The sequence below is a fragment of the Onychostoma macrolepis genome, chromosome 07 (genome assembly GCF_012432095.1).
Source record: "Onychostoma macrolepis isolate SWU-2019 chromosome 07, ASM1243209v1, whole genome shotgun sequence".
Lineage (NCBI taxonomy): Eukaryota > Metazoa > Chordata > Actinopteri > Cypriniformes > Cyprinidae > Onychostoma > Onychostoma macrolepis.
The window spans coordinates 32116785-32137002 of NC_081161.1; the positions used below are offsets into that span (position 1 = coordinate 32116785).

At 38.8% G+C, this 20218-nt stretch overlaps 1 long non-coding RNA gene across 2 annotated transcripts in view; it reads right to left on the reverse strand.

Moving 5' to 3' along the window:
- The window catches only part of LOC131544499 (uncharacterized), an 87054-nt gene extending 67313 nt beyond the window's left edge, over positions 1-19741 (reverse strand). The window contains exon 1 of one of the 2 annotated variants that reach the window (XR_009272152.1): positions 19577-19741. This is a non-coding gene — a long non-coding RNA (uncharacterized LOC131544499). Of the gene's footprint in view, positions 1-18194; positions 18294-19576 lie in introns of those variants that run through there. The other variant, XR_009272153.1, reaches the window with a different exon arrangement.
- Between the last annotated feature and the right edge of the window lie 477 nt (positions 19742-20218).

Here is a 20218-nt window from a genome sequence, read left to right on the forward strand (position 1 = left end):
TGAGACGTTTACAACCACACATGGACAGCATATGGGTTTTGACCTTTAGGCCAGACGTACATGTGCACATTTGCACCCAAACTGTGGCACATGTACCTATATTGTGGCTGATGGAAGGCTTTCTGGAGACACTGCTCCAGCAGGGAAGCAGACCAGCGACATCATTTGCTAACAAATAAATCAAGTGTACAATGTGCATTAATTAGAAATTCATTAAAAATTCATACTCACCGGCAGGTGTGCAAATAAAGGATTAGCGAGACAGCAATTACACCACATAAGAGTACCTTTTAATTGCAGCTCCTGGATTGATTTACAGAGGGAGACAATCAGGCTCTGTGCAAGATGCCTGATTGCTCATTTTCTAGAAAAATAATGAGGGAAAAGACTACATACACACACACACACACACACACACACGCACGCACGCACGCGCACGCGTATCATCCCCAGCTGCAGCATTACCTCACATGCACAGGCTTACACATGACTGCACATGTACTTACTGGTGATTTAAAGGTGAAATGTGTGTAATTAAAACTACAGGTGCCTTGTCTGTGCTACAGTGCATTTCCCTGGGCAGATAAAAGCTGCAATATGTTGTATTTTGAATGGTGGCCCAAACCAGCATTAACTAGTACAAACCAGAATGAGAAATCATGCTTAGAATATATGCTTCCACGCAGTATTTAATGAATGCTGGCTGAAAGCATTTATTGGTGCACATTACCATTTATTGTTAATTTTTTTAATCTATACTCAGTAAAAAAAAAATAAAAAAATAAAAAATAAACTGCTGTAGTTGCCAGAATACAAATAATAATAATTAATTATATATATATATATATATATATATATATATATATATATATATATATATATATATTTTTTTTTTTTTTTTTTTTTTTTACTGAGTATAGTTAAACTATAAACAATAAATGGTAATATGCACCAATAAATGCTTTCTGCCAGGATTCATTAAATATATTTAATATTTATTTAATTTCTAGCATGAATTTACCATTCAAATAAATACATAAATAAATAAACAAATGAATAATATGACTATGGCCTTGTTTGGACTGACATGATAGCAGAGGATTTGCTATTCACACTATGTTGTCTCTTCATCAACATAATATTTACAAAATATATTTTTTCTTTCCCCCCCCTCAACTACACATTAGTTCCCGATATGCCCAGTTATGTCAAGTTTTAAGCAAAGTGATCAAAACAGAGGAAGGCGTTCAACATCAAAGACACAAGTTATTAAAAGTGGTCGGACTGAGACTGTGTACTCCATTGTAGAATATGTATAACATACGCTGTATATGAAGCTGACCTGCTTGTGCACCCCTGGGTGAAATTATTCCTGTTACACCCTTCCAAACGGACAGACTGCAGGAGAGGCAAAATAAATGCAGAAATACATAAACTTGCCCCCACAGCATTTTGCTTATTCTATGATCTCATTCTTAAATTAAACCAATTTGCCTAGAAATTGGTTTTAGGGTCTACACAGAGCGTTTTGTACTCTAGTCCCTGCACACACACACACGCAGAAGAAATTTCAGTCACATTCCCTCCTCTCTCTCTCCCCCCTCTGCCTCGCTGCAAATCATGTTTGACTTTGAAGTGCTAATTTTGGAAGTTTAGCCAATTTTTATTTGCTGCTTTGAAATGTATCCTCTAAGCTGCTGCAGCAGCAATGAAATATACAGCCCCTCTACAATGAGGGATAAGTGACCAAAATGAGAAGCGCCTGTTTCTCTCCCAGTACATTATATAACTGTGAATAATCTGCGCAGTGCACTTTTCCCGCGCCGTATGCCGGCTCAATTTATTTCTTCTAACATTAGCCACCCTCCCCCTTTTAGCCGTTCTCAGTCCGTCTCCTATTTGAGCTAGCTGGGCGCTATTTTGAATGCTGATGACACATTGGGGCAAAACGCAGGCGAAAAGCGAACGCGCATCTAAAGTCAAGTCGTAGACAGCACGTAGTCGCTTTGATGAGGCTATACAGAGACAATACGTTTTCAATCCTGTAGGACAAAGATCTGCTCAACCAGACGTCTCAAATCCAAATCCAATAATGAAAAGCTCATGAATAGCAGGGCCGTATCAGTGGACCCACTACACAAACAATACAATGAAATTATCATTTTTCTATTCCAGTAAATGAGCTCAACAGAATAATATGATACAGCTGTAACTGGGAGACAATTTGTCTCAAAGCACAGGCTAGGACCCTTTGTTCAGAGGGGGCAGGGGACAGGTGAGGCCTATTTATTGGAGCACGCTGGCTATGTATTCCAATCAGGGAAACGTCGGGACTGTTGTGGCGGGAAAATATCATTATTGCAATCAGCCTTGGGTTAGAGAGGGACTCTGCTGTATGGAAAGCAGTCGGGAACAATGAGAGAAGGCCTCGGTAATGGAGGAGCCTTGAATTCCACTTCATTTGCTGCTCTAATGGATGCAGGGCTGACCCCAATCACAAACCCCTCTTTTATTTTCATCGGAAAACAACGGATTCGCAGAAAAGTTGAGCGCATACGGATAAATAAATATACTCGCACACGGAGACCTACACACACGCACGCACACCTGGCCAATAACAACGCAGCAGGCAAAAAGGTAAAAGAGAGAAAAGAAAGCCCCCCCTGTTCAACCCCAACACATCTCTGCTCTGCTATGGTTTTGGACTTGGCAATAAATTGCTTTGGTAATCAGCTTTTTGAAAAGCTTATTTACTGCTTGTTCTCTGTTTATTGTGCTCCTCAGAATGAAATATAAAATTGGATTTCATTAGATGTGCAATTTTCTCTTTCTCGTAAAGAAAGGAAGAGAGAGAGAGAAAATCACCTTGTTGGATATAGAGAATGGATTCGGGGCGCACTGTATATATTACTGTTGATTAAGTTTCTCTCCGGGCTGACGTTGTCCTCTATTGCTCTAAGTACTGATACGAGCCAGAGTGCAACGTGAGCTCGGGCAGTTACAGTCAGATATTTCATCCGTTAATCCAGCGAAAGACTCTTCGCCTAACGTCGGTGCCAGGATTGTGCGTCAGAACCAAACTAAACTGGCATTTCAATTCAAATCTTGAATTTGCCTCTGGTGTGGCAAACAAGATGGCAATTGCAATTCAAATTAAAATGAAGTGAATTTCATATAACTTTGTTTGAAATAATGTGTAAAAGAGTTTAACTTGGACTAACAGACAGAGAATTACAGATAGAACGACAGAACAATAGGTAGAATGACAGATACAGATTGAACGATATACTGTATATAGACAGAATGATTGAAAAAAAACAAACAGATATTGATAGAATGATAGATGTAGATAAAATGATAGAATGCTACATAGAATGATTGATATAGACCGATAAATATAAAATGAACCATAGATATAGATAGAACAATGGAAATAGAATGATAGATAGAATGATATAGATAGAAAAGAGCTATAAATGTAGATAGAATGATAGAACGCTATGTAGATAGACTGAATCAGAGATAGACAGACAGACAGACAGATAGACAGATGTCTGTCATTCTGAATGAACTTCCTGTTGTGTGGCCAGTTCAACTGAGTTTATCAATAACCCGTCATTCATGAAACTGATCCCAGGTGTGGTATTTTCAGCCAAGTGTTTTTTTTTTTACTGTAAATTGTTTGTAAATTATTTCTCAGCACTGGGGTCATGGCGTGCCTCGCTCCTGAGCCGGCTATAATTGCATGTGTTGCTGCTGATTGAGTGAGCTTTGATGCAACATTCATTTAACCACAGCTGTACTTTGCTAATGCACAAACAGTGTACTCAATCACTGCAGTCCTGCAGCTCCTTAATAACACAAGCACTTCTGCTCTCTCCTGCCCTCTGGGGTCTTTAGTTTGTTGATGTTTTCGTCAATATCTGTTTCTATGAAAAAGAATAGCCACGACGCGTTCTGAAAGCTCCCTTTGATGTTCAGACTTTGTGAACACATGTTACAGCTGCGCCTTTAAGAGGACACATTCAAGATGTAAAGTAGAAAACGACTGCAAAGCTGTAAACCACTCCTGTTGGTGCAGCACAAACTAATGGAGTAGCCGGTTGACTAACCGTATCAGCCAGACATACAGTAGACAGAGCTTATTAAGAAGTGCTAACAGTAAGATAGAGTGCAGAATTGAGCACAGGAACTGCATTTCATGGTGCCATCCTTTTTAAAACAGCACCATCTGCAGGGTACACACTGCCTCCAGGAGGGGAGACCAAGGTACAGGGCTCCATAGATCACAGGAGATGACGAGGGATCAGATACATTACTGTTGTATATGTGTCATTTCCATATAGTTGAGCTCAGCCAGCCCTGAACTATAAATCTACTTTATTGAGCTTCGCTGGAATTGTGGGTATGAGAAATAAAGAAACTTAGTTCATCGCAACTCTGAAATTGTGGTTAGGGTACATTTGTGCGTGAGTGAGAAAAAAAAAGAGAAAATAAACAAAAATCACAAGAGAAATACTAGACTGCAAGCATCATCCGTGGTGTGAATGGGCCTTAAGTTGGTTGGAAACTGGTTTAAACTGATCTTTCAGCCTGGCAAAACTGGTGTTAGCTAGGCGGCTAGCTGGTCTCCCATCTGAAAAGCGCACAAAACCCCTCTAAAACCAGCGAATAGACCAACTTGACCAGGCTGGGTAACCACCTAAGACCAGAAGACCAGCTTAAGCTGGTTTAAGATGTTTTCTTCAACAGGGGAGTCCTCGCTCAGAATGACAGGGCCACCCCTGATGTTAGCGTAGGGCAACGGGTCCAGACTCAAAGGCCCACACAGCTGCTGTTTTACAACATATCCATCTCTCTCCCTGCTCCAGGCCTCATGTCCACATTCATTACCCTCACTTTTATAATCCTTTAAACATACTTCATGGTGCTTTCGTGGAAATTTAATTACTTTTACAAGGTGACAAGACTTTCCAAAGTAGTTTGATTACCTGGACAGCAATATACTGGAGTTGCAGGATGACAAATGTGGTAGAAACATTGTCGCCATATGACGGCCCATACCAATACCTCCACATCAGCGCCCAATCAGGTCAGTCAACCATGAACCAAACATACAAAGCAATAAGACACATACTCTTAAAAGGGATCCTCCACACAAAAATACAATTTGTATAATTTACTCACACTGTCCCAGATGTATATGGCTTTCTTCTGTGGAATAGATTTTTAGAAAAATAATCTCTGTGAGTCTATATAATGCTCATATAGATGCAGGTTTAAAGGTCTTTGCACACTGAGTCCGAAATTTTCTTTTGCGTTTTTAAAAAAAATGTTTGTATTCGTCATCCTTTCCTATCAAAATGCTTGCTACGGATGCGAAAACGCAGAAAATCGAACCTGATCCAAATTCGTTTATGACAAACGAAAGTTTCGGAGGCAGTGTGTAAACGTGATTTACCAAAGGTGAGGTCATATTTATTTTTTACCGTGCGAAAATTTCAGACTCCGTGTGCAATGACCTTAACAGTTGGTTGAAAGCAATAGTTTATGGTTTAAAAATTTAAAATATTAGTATTTTTCCTCACACACAAACCTATCACTTTGCTTCAGAAGACAATGATTGCAGCCGTTTGTTTTGCATGGTTTTTGAAGCGTCAGCTTTTACGGATATGTCCACTTGCATTATACAGACTCACAGAGATGGATTATTTTTCTAAAAATGTTCCTAAAAAACATTGTCCTCCTGAAGAAAAAAAGTCATGTACTTCTGGGATGGCATGAGGGTGTGTAAATGACGAGAGAATTGTTATTTTTGGCTGGCATATCCCTTTAAAACGTGAAGCATTTTCTGAAGAAAAGTGTTGATTCACCTCTCCATCTTATTACTCAGAAGTCTCCAGATTTAAAAAAGGTTAATATGGAGGGTTTGTGAGATCTTTAAAGGAGTTGACATTTTCCTATTTTCCCTCAAAAATGCGGTTCATCAAAAAAGCTCAACAAACCAGAGACGGAAAAGTCTGTTGACAGGCGTTTTTGCATTGATATTCTCGCCGTCAGTGAATTTTACAGGCTAATTATAAAATAATTTTTTCTTTGAAGCAGATATGCCTTTCATTTTTTTCTTACAGAGAGACGCACACATAATGTGCATATCTTCTGTTTTTATATCCCTCAGGTACACGACTAACGGGCCTAAAATGAAATTCAAGCCATACATCTAGGGTAAGCAGCAGCACTGTTCTTCAATGAGAGCCAAGTCAAATGAGAAGCTGTCAGTCAGAGGGGGATAAGGAGGTTCAAAGGCTGCACGCTGCTGCAACTTTTACAATACAGTTTACCAAGCACTAACTACGCTTGGCACTTTTTGCACAAATGAAAGAAGTTTTTTTAACTGCGGGTCTTTTTTCTGTAGACAAATACCGAGGTACGTCGGGATCCAAATTAGATCTCGGAAGCATTGACATACTTTCCGCTCACAGGTACTGGATGCTTCATATATGATTAATTAATTGAGGCAGGCTGCCATCTGTGTTTTAACTGATTAAATAGTGCACAAAGTGGGATGCACCTTTTGATGTGATCCTTTGGGGGCTTTGTGTTTCTACCTTGATTAAGCACAATACTTCAGCATCTTCCTCAGCCAGTTCAAAGTCTCTTTAATTTGCGAAGAAAGGGCGCAGAAGCATTAGAGGTGCTTTAAAATCCTGCCCATCTCCATCGGCTCTGGTGGATTCCTTTTATGAGAGCATTTTTCACGAAGAACCGGGCTATTCTTTCACTCGCTCACGCATTCATTCACTTGCTCACTTGCTCATTTGTTCTTTCATTTCCTTTTTTTGTGCGGGGGCCTCCATCTGGCTGAGTATAAAAAATTGATTCCAGTAAAATCTCACCTGAGATCTGTAATGGGGAAAGGCTTTTAAAGGTCACACATGTAATAAGTTCCGATGGTCTCACTCACTCAGATAATGGCTCTTTAGTCCATCTTGCATTGCTGCTGTCCTGAAATAATGGAGCAATCTGTGGACCATTCACTACAGTAGTGCTCAAGCTGTAAGGCAGCCAGGCGTACAAGTTGGCTTGTGCTTGGGAAGCAGTAACCCCAAGAGGAAGCAGAGCTCTGGCCAACACCTCTGTTCCCTCTGCATAGCTATGGTTCACTGACATTCAGCGCCTTTACACAGGCTTCGTTCAGTCCCGGCACCCCGACTGAGGGAACCGAATTAGGATAAAGGGGGAGGGGGGGGGGGGGCTTCCAGTACAGTGGTAAATGATGAGCTCCCTGATAATTGTCCTCACTGCAAATTAATTAGCTTTCAATAGGCGCCCAGTATAGTCGTAAACCATGTTCATAATCGAATGGAAATTGCGCCCTGATTGCTCTAAAATAGAATCGCTGCGTGATGATATATTCCATTTTATGTTAATTATGAGGGATAAGCTACCATTCTTGATGAAGTCTGTAATTGAAATGTTAGCCCTAAATCCAAGTGTATTGCATTCCTCCCCCTCCCTGGTACAAGGCAATGACAGAGGAACGATTGTGTCGTAATTACAAATAATATACTTGGATCAAATTCACACATTCTATAAAGTAATATTGCGGGTTCAATATGTTAAAGTTAAGCTCAATCAACAGAACTTAATGCTGATTTACTGCAAAAAAAATTATTTCTACTTAACCCATTATTTAAAAAAATAAAATAAAAACCTGAGTAAGGCACTTAGAATGGATAATCCATAAACATTAAAATTGGCATAAAATGAATTTTCATCCCATCAGTTTTCAAAGTGAATGTTACTGATGTTTCTTATTTTTTGAGCCAGTAATTTTTTAATCAACAGCAACAACTTTTTGAATAATCTGCTCCTACTCGGATGTATGTCACAATATGAGTTTCATCTTGTCCCAAAATATAGACACAGATTGAGTAATAGTTACGACTTGTTAACATGAATTTAGTATGAAAGGAAAAGAAAAAATAAATGTTTTTCTAATCTTTTCTGTATAAAGTTGCATACAAACTTTATATGTTGTTGCCATGACATAATGCCTAAAACCCTAAAATTACAAAAACAGCATACAAATATATGTTAGAACTAGAATTTGGGTGCATTTATAGAATTACAAGTTTCACATTTCCTTCAAATATTGACCCATTTACTTATATTCTAAGTGCCTCGGTACAGCTTTAAAAAAAAAAAAAAAGAAAGGAAGAAAGAAAGAAAGGCACAAGTCAAAATGTTGTGGCAATCAAAATTATCCCACATATGCTCTTAACTGACCTTAACTGTACTGAATTTGAAATATTTCCTTAAACAGGGCCTTGGAACTGAATCTCTGCATCACTGTCCACTGATTACATTTAACACATACCAGCTGCTCGAATTAATCCTAAAATTTCTTTTAATATAGAATGTGGGTTCATAATTCATACATGGTGCATTCATTTCCAGGGTCTAATATTAACCCAAAGGTTGTGCCAGAATGCTGTGGCATGGTGAAGTCAGGAATTTACTGGTCCCAGTAATACATTTGGCAAGACATTCCTGAGTTCGTATTGCAAATTAGTGGTGGAACGTTCCAATGTCAGCCGACCAGCAAAGAGAGCATGAAACTGCCTTATATAGCCTTATATTTGCCTTCAGACTACAGTCATGACCTCAGTCAGATTATGGCCATTTCTTTGAGAGAGCACCAGAGCCACAACAGACATCTTAAAAACAGAACAACATAGTCATTCATTCATAATGGGACAAAAAAAAGTGCTTTATCCTCATTTCCCCTACTGAGAGGAAGTCTAAATTATAAATCACAACTTTGAAGCCTAACTACTCCATGTTCCCTATGAATATATTGTATGATATTTGAAAGAGTATGTTTAGCAGACCAGCTTCACCGTACAGAATGCGAAGTACTGACAAAAGAGGGAAATGTATTGTAATTGATTGTTACCAAAGATTACTTTCTGTGAGACAACATGTAATGATTGCAGAACCACATCTGACTGCTGGGAGTTCTGAGGGGAAGAAAGCATCGCTTTTAGCATCACACATTCCCGCTGGCACGCAGCTCGAAAAACAATTATTGCACTTTGTTGTTTTGTCTCCAACTCTTGACTAGCCAAGGTGCAGCTTTGGTTGCTCTTCTTTCTAGATGCATGCTAAAAAGTCTCTCCTTGCTCTGGCAATTACAGCCAAATTTTTCGACACCTCCTTCAAGTGATTTCACATCAACAGCAGATGTATGTCATCGCTCTCACCATCCGCTCCTCGCCGCCCAACACAAAGAACTATGACAAACTGTCAAGAACCAAGCAGCCTACTACATGGAAATGAAGTAATTAAAATAATGCCACATTACAGTTTCCACTGAGGACCAGCATCTGGTGCTTAAAGCTTTGATTCTCTTATACATTAGCTTACATGAGCCAAACTAATTGTTTTTTTTAATATACTAGTTTATAAAACAGAAATATATATTGTAAATATATTAGTGATGGGGATTTGTAAGAGACTCTAGGGAGTTCAACGAGTCCTTCATTCAACAATACTGATTCGTTCAGGAACAAAACAAACGGTGATCTTTATGAGTGAATCACTGAATCATTCACTCTAATGATTAATTCAAAAACACTGATTCATTCACATATGTACATACCCTAGTGAAAACATACTAAAATGTATTACAATTATTTGGTGATAAGTATACTACAAATACTTTTAAATATTGTGTTTAATAAAATACCCTGCAATTGTACTTTTGATATACTAAACTGGTATACTTAAAGTCTGCTAAATTGGAACAACTAATGTTGTGCTTAATGTACTTTAATTGTGCGGAAGTAGTGCTGAGGACCAACTAAAGATATACTTAAGTACATTGGAGTCTACTGTTCTATATATATATATATATATATATATTTTTTTTTTTTTTTTATTCAGCAAGAGCATAAAAGATTGATCAAATGTGAGGTAAAAAAAAAAAAAAAAAACCATTTATAAAATGTAAAAAGGTTTCTATTTAAAATAAATGTTCTTTTAAAAGTTCTATTTATCAAAGAATCCTGAAAAAAAAAAAAGTATCAGGTTTTCCGCAGAACTTTTAAGCAGTACAACTGTTTTCAACACTGATAAGAAGAAGAAATGTTTCTTGAGCACCAAATCAGCATGTTAGAATGATTTCTGAAGGATCATGTGACACTGAAGACTGGAGTAATAACTGCTGAAAATTCAGCTTTGTCACCACATGAATAAATGACGATCCTTGTCAAGCATAAGAGACTTCTTTTAAAAACTTACCAACCCCAATCTTTTTGAACAGTAGTGTACTGTATATGCTCTATATTAAATTGTCTTTTTCTGTTAAGCTAAACATAGTAGAAGAAAAAAGCACTATGGAGTTAGAAGCTGATGGGAAAGAAACCACTGCATTTCAGTTCGAACAGAAGAGATGCTAGAAACCCTAATGTCTATGGAAATCGTGAACAATCAGAAATGATTTTTTTTAATCAGCTTCTTCTATATGGTTGATTCATCAGAGTCTCCTTTTTTAGAGGAGACATGTGAAGCCACAGGGCTGGCTGCTGCAACTTCTCAACCTTTTTGGTGACAGGTTTTATGAGCCTAATGCAGTTTGTGATGTATAGCATAATAACCTCTCTGACTGTAGGGCCCGGCTCCTAATATCAGCTGGCTTGTGTATCAGGCAAAATTATTGTAATGAGACCCTATTTCCATATAACAGCGAAATGAGTTCATTATTCTAAGTTATATTGGTGGAGTAACCGAAAGAAATTGATGCTTTTATTTGGGCGGAATTGGATTCTGGGCATAAATAGAATTAAGCAAAGTTGCAGATAGCAAAAAATGCAATAATAATCATATTGTAGTTATCAAAAGGTCATCACCGGCGGCCCCCCTCCCTCGCACGTCCCTCCAATCTCCCACCACATATTTCAAACGGAGGTGCGCTTGTCAGACCGTCTGCGATTATTCCGGTCGCTATGCCCGTACAGTTATTGAAATTCTGTCGCATGTCAATTTTACCACAAAAAAAGCAATTGTTAGACTGTGTCCTTGCATCGAACACCATTTCAAACATCTCCTTTGAAACACAAAACATTCGCACGAGTATGCCATCCATCACCGACATGCCGACACGAGCGAGATTTGGTGGATTCCACAGAAGGCTCGCCGTCCCCCTTTATCACCCGTGTTGATCATTCGCATTCCTAATTGCATTTATTTCTTTCAAGGTAACCTTTACTGCAACCCGGTGTGTGGCTGCAGCAGCACTATTCAAAGAGCCCGTCGAGAGCAGCGCTGCAGTGTATCCTCTTCATCAGCTGATTATGCTATCTATCAGCCACAGCTGTCAATGCTCATTTAAGAGCCCTGCCAGACCCTCCGAGTGATGCAGTCGAGTGTAACCCCGCTGATTGCTGTTTTGTAATCCAACACCTCACCCTGTTCCTTCCTGGAACAAACATTCTAGCCCCTTTAAATCTAAAAATTCATAGGCCTAAGCTCTGCCGTTGAGGTTGGGGGGCATGGGGGGTAAAGCCTAATTACAAACACATTGCCATCGAAGAAAACATTGTTTTGTTGTTGTTGTTGTTGGGGAAAGAACCAAACTGAGTGGAGAGAGAGAGAGAGAGAGAGAGAGAGAAAGAAAGAAAGGGAAAAAACGCAGGTCCAAATTCCTTTCTGCATTGCCAAGGCACGCTTGGGATGCTGGCAGCTACAAAGATTCAATTATACAAAGTGCAAAAAATAATTAGAAAAAAATAATAGCACTTAAAAAAACAGGCCCCTCCAGAAATTGCGTAGAACAATAAATCTGTTAATTAGCTCATTAATATTCAATTGGGGTCAGTGGACTTAATGGAACCTTTTTCATGGGCCAAGGAAATGTTTAACACTCAGTTCTTCCTCCGCTGGCTCCTATTATCAACTATGCACAGGCGAGTCTTATCAGCGCTCCAGATGGTGGAGAACAATGCCGACCCATTATCGTCCCGCCGCAGCGTGTGTGCCTTGTAACCGGTGTGTGGTTGAGACAGTGAAGTATAGATACTGAGGCATTTAGTGTAATTGATATGTGGTATATATCGTATTGTTTAGGCCCTGTTTGTTTGCTCCGCCGCTATTCCAGGCGAAAAGGGAAGGCGAAGATTGATTCTCGGCACTGCGGTTTCGGGGGTCTCTCTCTACAGGTCACAGATAACTTGTCAACACCGAGGCTGGTGTAAAATGCATCAAAGCTAAAACTCCTGGGCGCAAAAAAAAGAGTGAAAACGCAGACCGAGTAAGGTTTTGTTTGTGCAAAACAGAGAAGCCGCTGTCAGCCATTAGCATGCGCTCAGCCTGATGTTTTATTCAACAAGTGTGATGAGGAAAGTTGTCTAGGCGCAGATTGAGCTCCTCAGCGTTGTTGAACTGTTTTAAAGGCTATTATGAGCTTATTGTCTGCTTTCCTCTTAGTCAATCACATTGCGCACCAACGGCAAAAGGTCAAAGGAAACGTAATAACAGTGCCGAAGTGACATGAAGCGTTTGAATGCTTCGAAAAGTGAGATTTTTCATACTCTCGGCTTATGAAAGCTCTCCTGATGTCTCCAGCATGGAGACAAATCTTTGAGAAAACTCAAGTTAAATGAATCAATAAAGGCCGAGAGCACAACCAGGTTAGGTGACACACATTAATAGCTACTGGTTATTTGGTGTAGAACATAAAAGTTAGACTTTTGCATAGCTCAATAAACAGCTAATGTAGTAACAGAGAGCCTTGTCCATTATTTCTGATGTGAGAATATGAGAAGTCTATGAATTCTCTTATAAACACTGCAGCTCTCGACTTGCGAGACTTTCAATTGGCTCTGTTTCTCAGTCAGGACAGAGAGACGTTTTTATCATCGGCTCTCAACTTGACACTAAAGAGAGAAGGCACAATCATCAAATCTTCTGTCTTGCCACCAGATAGTAGAGGCAGATAACTAGTCTTTGATGAGGTCACTTTCTGTGTCAGGTGCTCTGAACTCACGAGGACCTTCACTTCACTTTCACTTATTAAGAGCTGACAGACTCACAGCACTTGAAGTGTGTTTGCAGACACCTTTGTGATCCCATTTCATATTGAGCTGGGAGTGTAAGCACCTAATATTTGGTATTCTGTCATGTATGATTAGACATGTAACCACCTTACACCACTAACTCTACTGCTATTACCTGAATGCACTGAATACAAAGGAATTGTTGTAACACGGGGTGAGTTTTCTTGACTAATTTTGACACATAACATTCACACATGCTTTTCGGTACTTCAGTATATCAAAAACGTCAATAGACAGAGAGCACTACAATGCTGCAAATGGTTAAAAGTTGAAGGTGCTCTATGGAGAGGTCATACTTTATACGCAAAAAGAGCTTTTCCTTGGCACTCATAATACATTTAAAAAGCCTTTCATGGCTATAAACAAGGCAAAAAAGGGGTCTAGCAAAAGCTGTATCTGGAATAGTGTGCTATGATACTACTCTTAATCTTTACAGTATGCCGTGTTCGGTGCACACGCAGAGAGCCGCGTCTCACAGACAGCAAGACCGAACCGAGCTCTCCTTCTCGTCCTCCTGCACCTGAACGAACAAATACGAATCGCAGTTAAACATGCAAACAGAAAAAGATGTGAAAGAGCCCAATTCAACACCCGTGCGCGGTGTTCTGTGCGCACGCAGAGAGACGCGTCTCGAAGCGCTTGAACACCGAATTTTGCCTCTTCTTGCTCTTGTACCAACAAATACATACAGAATAGGGGTGTAACGATAAATCGATTAATGGATCGATTCTGTGATTTTCCTAATGCATCGCGATTCTCCCTTGAATCGATTCTGAACTTAGTGTTTAACAGCAGATGGCGCTCTAGGCTAGTTTTTAACTGCACACTCAAACACTCACGAAGAAGACCGCTTGTGCATTCAACTGAGTGGTTCAATGTACTTGCACCTCTGCTTTTATGACGCAAGATTAATGTAAACACAACCCACTGTGAACGCTCTTGTAATTCGCTTCAACCTTTTTGACCTTTAGGAATAATTATTTTAAGTTCAAGTGGTGTGTGTGTGTGTGTGTAAGGAACTGAAAGCAAGCTGTTTCTAAAGCATGCAGTGCCATCTGCTGTTAAAACTAAGCTCAGAATCGATTTCAGAGAGAATTGCGATGCATTAGATTCATCGGTTTATCGTTACACCCCTAATACAGAATTATGTCAAAATATCCATCTCGGAGAGTATGTCTTAAGTGAAAGTAAACAGTGGAGAAAGAAATCAGTGTATCATTATAATGGATGCATCGTCTCTTAAAGTGACCACGCCTAATTTACTATCTGCTGTCGGTGTCCTTAATGTTAATCCAAGAAAATGAAATAAAGAAAATCACTCACTGCTCTCGACTGAATTACTTTGTAGTTTTAACAAGAACTGATCCACAGTCAAACCAAAAATTATTCAGACACCAGATATAATTTTTGATATTTCTTTACTAGTGGATGCAGGACACTATAGTTCAAGTGAGTATAGCAAAATAAAGTAAACTGTGACATAATATACCCAAAAATTCTTCATAAAGTGGACTACCAGTAAAATTGACAAAATTTGGGACAAAAATTATTCAGACTAATTATTATACTTTGACCTGACCATGTTTTGCTTAAGTGTTTTTTTTTCTTCTTTAATTGCTAATGTAACCTTTTTACAGACGGAACAAAATTAAGCATTGCTTTATTGTTCAACAAAGTATTGATAGTTGTGTAAATATTGTCATACTAACAGTTGTCTGAATTTTTGGTTGATTGTAATCCATTACATATCTTTCTATCAAAGTTATCTGACATTATCAAGATGGGTTTTTTTTTCCTGACACAGTTTAACTCAGAGTTCTTGTCATATTTTATTACTATTTTCTAAATTATAGCAAATAAACTGTAATAATGTGAGAAATGTTTGACTGTATATTTAATTTTTACAGTGAAGACTATGCAGTGCTACTTTACATTTGATTATTCGGTTTCTGTACCTGGAGTGGACACCTACAAACTTGAAAAAAAAACGTAAACATTGTGTAAATAGCAGAAATAAATAAACAGAACAAACATACAAATTAAACCATTTCAAACAGGGCCCACTGGTACAACCTGCACTGGGGCCCCGCAAACCCCAGCTACGGCCCTGGGTGACACTGATAAATATCAACCCAATCACATGATCACTTTCCAAAGTCTTTGCAAGTAACAAACTAAAACTGAATCTAAAATAAATTAGGCATAACTATAATTATTTTTCAAAAATTAATAAAAAAAATTATGAAAGCACATAGACATAACAAAACTACTAAAACAAACTAAAAGTAAATCAATAAAAATAAAAAATAAAAGCTAATTGAAAATATTAAGAGATACTATAATAGTATATGAATAATATATAATTATTAGGGCTAAACACATGATGTCTTTTTAATTCATACTGGATGCCAAAGGGGGCCCTCGCACAAAAAATCCACATATCCAGTCACAGAAGTAGCGGAACCCATGAAGCTCCAGGAAATCCCCAATATGGACAAATGCATTGCTATGGATGTAACTGAGTAAACAAGATATAAATGTTTTGAATGATAAAACAAATACAATAAACACTCGACTACAACAATGAATAGTTTATCTGTGTTATTCAAGCCATCTCTGGTATTTTCATAATAATTAAGTATATTTATAATCCATTGCCAATCGATGTATTAGTAGCCTATGGAACATATTTTCTGCCTCATTCTGTGACAAGAACTACATCAGATCACAAAAGGAAGCATTTAACTGGTGTTGTGGACTAAAAAGCTTATAATGTTCTCTTTTGTTGGACAACAGGTTTAAAAACGTGAATACAAGAGAATTTTAGCTTTAGGCATTTTAATTTAAGAATGTTTAGCTTAGCTAGTTAATGCAGGGCTACCTGCTGCCGTCAGAGCAAGTGTGCAACTGCATTCACGCGCTCCTCGGATGCTCTTATTTCCCGAGTTGTGCTTTTAAGTCGGAATGTGAAAACAGCACGCTCGCGTTACTACAAAGATGTGTTGGACTTGTATTATTAGAGCTTTCCGACTTGAGTTCACGTGCATTTTCTCAGTCGGGAAATTATTTTTCAGGTGAGGTGCTGGTGATGATGCTTCTTACTTTCGTTTTGGAGAAACAAAGGACAAATATTTAAATCGATCGCTCAGGCACGGCACCGAAATGAGGCACTGAAATCTGCGATCTGATTCGGTTCTAGTACATACCGGTTACATAGGTACCAGTGCCATATTGGTACCGGGTTTCGGTACCCAACCCTACCCACAAGGCTGTGTGCTCAGCCCGCTGCTCTTCACACTGCTGAACCACGACTGCACTGCCAGCTCCAACCACATCATCAAGTTTGCTGATGACCCAACTGTGGTAGGCCTCATCAGCAACAACGACGAAACGCACTACAGAGAGGAAGTGGCACAGCTGGCTGAATGGTGTGGTGCTAACAACCTGTCCCTCAATGTGGGTAAGACGAAAGAGGTTGTGATGGACTTCAGGAGAAACTCTGTTGACCACCCCCCACTGACCATCGACGGCTCAACCATGGAGAGAGTCGGCAGCACTAAATTTCTGGGGGTGCACATCACAAAGGATCTCACCTGGACCACCAACGTCACGTCGCTCAACAAGAAGGGACAACAGCGCCTCCACTTTCTCCGCCGGCTGAAAAGGGCAAGTCTCCCTCCACCCATCCTCACCACTTTTTACAGGGGCACCATTGAGAGTGTGCTGACCACCTGCATCACTGTCTGGTATGGGAACTGCAGTGCTGCTGACCGCAAGACCCTACAATGAACAGTGAACACTGCCGCAAAGATCATCTGTGCCCCTCTCCCCTCCATCCTGGACATTTTACTTGCACGATGCTCCAGCAAGGCCATCAGCATCGTGAAGGACCCCACCCCCCCTCCCACAACCTCTTCCAGCTCCTGCCATCAGGTAGAAGGGTACCGGAGCATCAGAGCTCGCTCTGTCAGATTGCTCAACGAACTTACCACATCAAAGAAAGAGCTTATGGAACTTTTTTGTGCAATCGAAGTGTGTTACATACAGGTGAGTGGGCCTGTACAAACCACCTGTAGTAGCACACTCTCCTCACACACACTGCTGTGTGTATACAATCCCAAAAAAGACTCAGTAATATACGTATGTTTACATGCACTACAAATCATCCTGCACTGTTCCCCAGCCAGCTGCTTGACTCACAATGTTTCTCTTTGCACATGTACAGTATTTATCTGAAGCACTCGTATAGTTTGTATTTTTAGTTTATGTATAGGTAAATTTTTTTTATATATAGAATATTTATAGTCAAATCTATCAGTAGGATAGTTGTGTATAGGTTTATACTGTTTTTACTTCATTGTTGTATGCCTGTATTTATGTAGCACCGTGGTCCTGTGAGACACGACATTTCATTTCACTGTATGCCCCTACATGTAGCGGAATGACAATAAAGCTCTACTTGACTTGAAATTTCACGATTCGATTCGATTCGATTCTCATTCACAAGCTTGAGATTCGATTCGATTACCAATTCGATTCAATATCGATTATTTTGGATATATATCAGGTACACTACATGCCAAATTTCCTCAAGGAAAAACAATCTAAAACAACTAATGCTTTAAAATACACATGAGAGTCAGTTGGTACTACCTACTATAATATCGAAGGTTAAAATTTACTGATTTGTAGGCTATACAACTAAATTACACTTAATTAAGTTTTACAATAATAACGTCCCAGTTACATAATACTATTTCTACTTCAATTGTTTGTTTTTAATATATAAACATTTAAATGGTGGCTGTTATAAAACCTTGATGGATTTATTCAAACATAAATTAAACATTGAAGAACAGTAAAAATTATAATGAATGTCATATGGTGCATATGCCCCTCTCTACAGTTTATTTTTCTATCTGACTAATGAGTTTACGGTCACCGAATATGTTTTTTCTGAGGTAGTGACATTGTTTACAATTCATTATATTGACGTTTTTGCACAGCTGAAACACAAATTGAGCGATTACATGAGACAGGATACAGATTGTAAAGTTGTACTTTCTTTTAACTTACCTTCGAATGTTAGTCATGTTTATTTTGTGCTAAAACTGGTATTAATGTGGAGATGATCAGTTCACGTGCGCCTCGCGCTGCTGCGTCTGTTGAACTGAGGCGTTACAGCGATCTGTCACTCCACATTAAACAGCGCCAAAACGGCATTTATTGTTTGAATACTGCAATACAATGGACAGCATTTGAAATCTAAGACTTTATTTCACATTAAAAGTATCAAAACACAATGCTTATTGCGATTTATTGGATGGGAGGTGCCCTTCCATGTTGCTTCCATTAACTGAAAACAGGCTAGACTAATCGATTCTTGGGATTTAAAGCTGCAGTCCCTACCTTTTTTGGGTCAAAAATGATCTGAAATCAATATTTGAGCAAGTACATAACCAGCCAGTATTCAAAATTATCACCTTACTTTAGCCCGATTCACAACGGTTAGCGTATAATAATGTTTTCTAATTTGAGTGGTAAGGGTAGGTTTTCGCGGGAAATTCGAGCATGGCACTCCGTCATAGAGTGGGGGAACTATGACGTCACTTTGTAGGCGGATCGGCGGTTAGCATGAAACTGGTTCCTCGACAAAAAACCAATGGGATTTTTCCATAGGCTTTTGGATTATCGCAAAAAATAAGCTCTGTGTTCAATCATAGTTCATGAAACTTACACGTTTTGTCCATCAAGATAATCTTCACAAAATAATATAATGTTGATTAATTTTGAAGCCTAAATAAAAGCGCCAGAACTGAAAAGCTAAACTTAGGCTATGAACTAACTACAGCACCACAGTCGCTCGCCTTCAACGTCACCACCACCGCGCTCCCGACAACTGTTTCAAACATGTTCAGTGAAACATATTTACACTGTATATGAATTTTAATCCACACTACATGAACCTTTTCATATAAACTGGAATAAATACAAAACTAGAGCCAAAATAAAACTGAAATGAGACATTAGTAATAAATAGTATAGTGAATAAATGAAATAATCTTAACTAAAGGACATTTAAAGCACGTATTTCTGTACATTTCGAAATAAGGAGCATTAAAAGTCAATAAATCCTTGATTAATATGAATATTTGAATTAAAAACGTATCCCCACGTATTTAATTTTTAAATAACAGTGAGCGAGTCTTTGGATATGGTAAGATTAAACTTATTTTAGTGAACAAAGTACCACATTTCAGCTATCATTTTGTTAGGGTGGGTACACAAAATATTATTTTATCCTTGCTTCTACAATCTCTTTCTAACAACTTCATGCTGCCGTACACATTTATTTTTGACGTGGCTTTAAGCACTATATGCATCATTAAAGTTTCACTTTCACCACGTAAAGCCAGTAAATGTGGTGTTTACATGTAATAATCATAATATGAATTTACCTTGTGGTATGAACCCAGAGTCTCCACATCAGTAAGCCATAAAACGAGCATCTTCCCTCCAAAGACATGTGTCGAATTTCGGGGCAAAGCAAAAAAAAACATTGTCGAACAATAATATAAAATGCTGTAAACTATTCATTTGTTATCCTAAACTTAATTGTATTATAAATTATACCACAACTGGAAAATACTAAATTGATATACTGTTCGGCGTGATGACGTTTAATGTCTCCGACAGCGCCTGTAGTCCCATTTAGCAACTTGTTAGCAACCGTCTTTTTTAAGAAACGTAACAGCTTAAAAAAATCACGAGTGTGGTGTGACTGGTGTGTTTTATGTCATAGAATAAAACGTGAAAGTATCTTGAGCCTGTGTGAACCATGGACCTTATTTAAGGGATTTAACCAAAATCCCAATCAAAAAACCCATTGACTCTGAGACGATGGAACCGGAAGTGCTAAAATGCACTCACTTCCGGGTTTCGCCTACAAAGTGACATCATAGTTCCCCCACTCTATTAGGTCAGGTCTGTCAACATAAAGAAGTTGTCCCGGCTAGGCTATCGCATGTGAGGATCCTGCAGGAGGCGGATCATTTATAGATTTTCTCACAGCAGCTGGAATAATTAAATGTATAATTTTG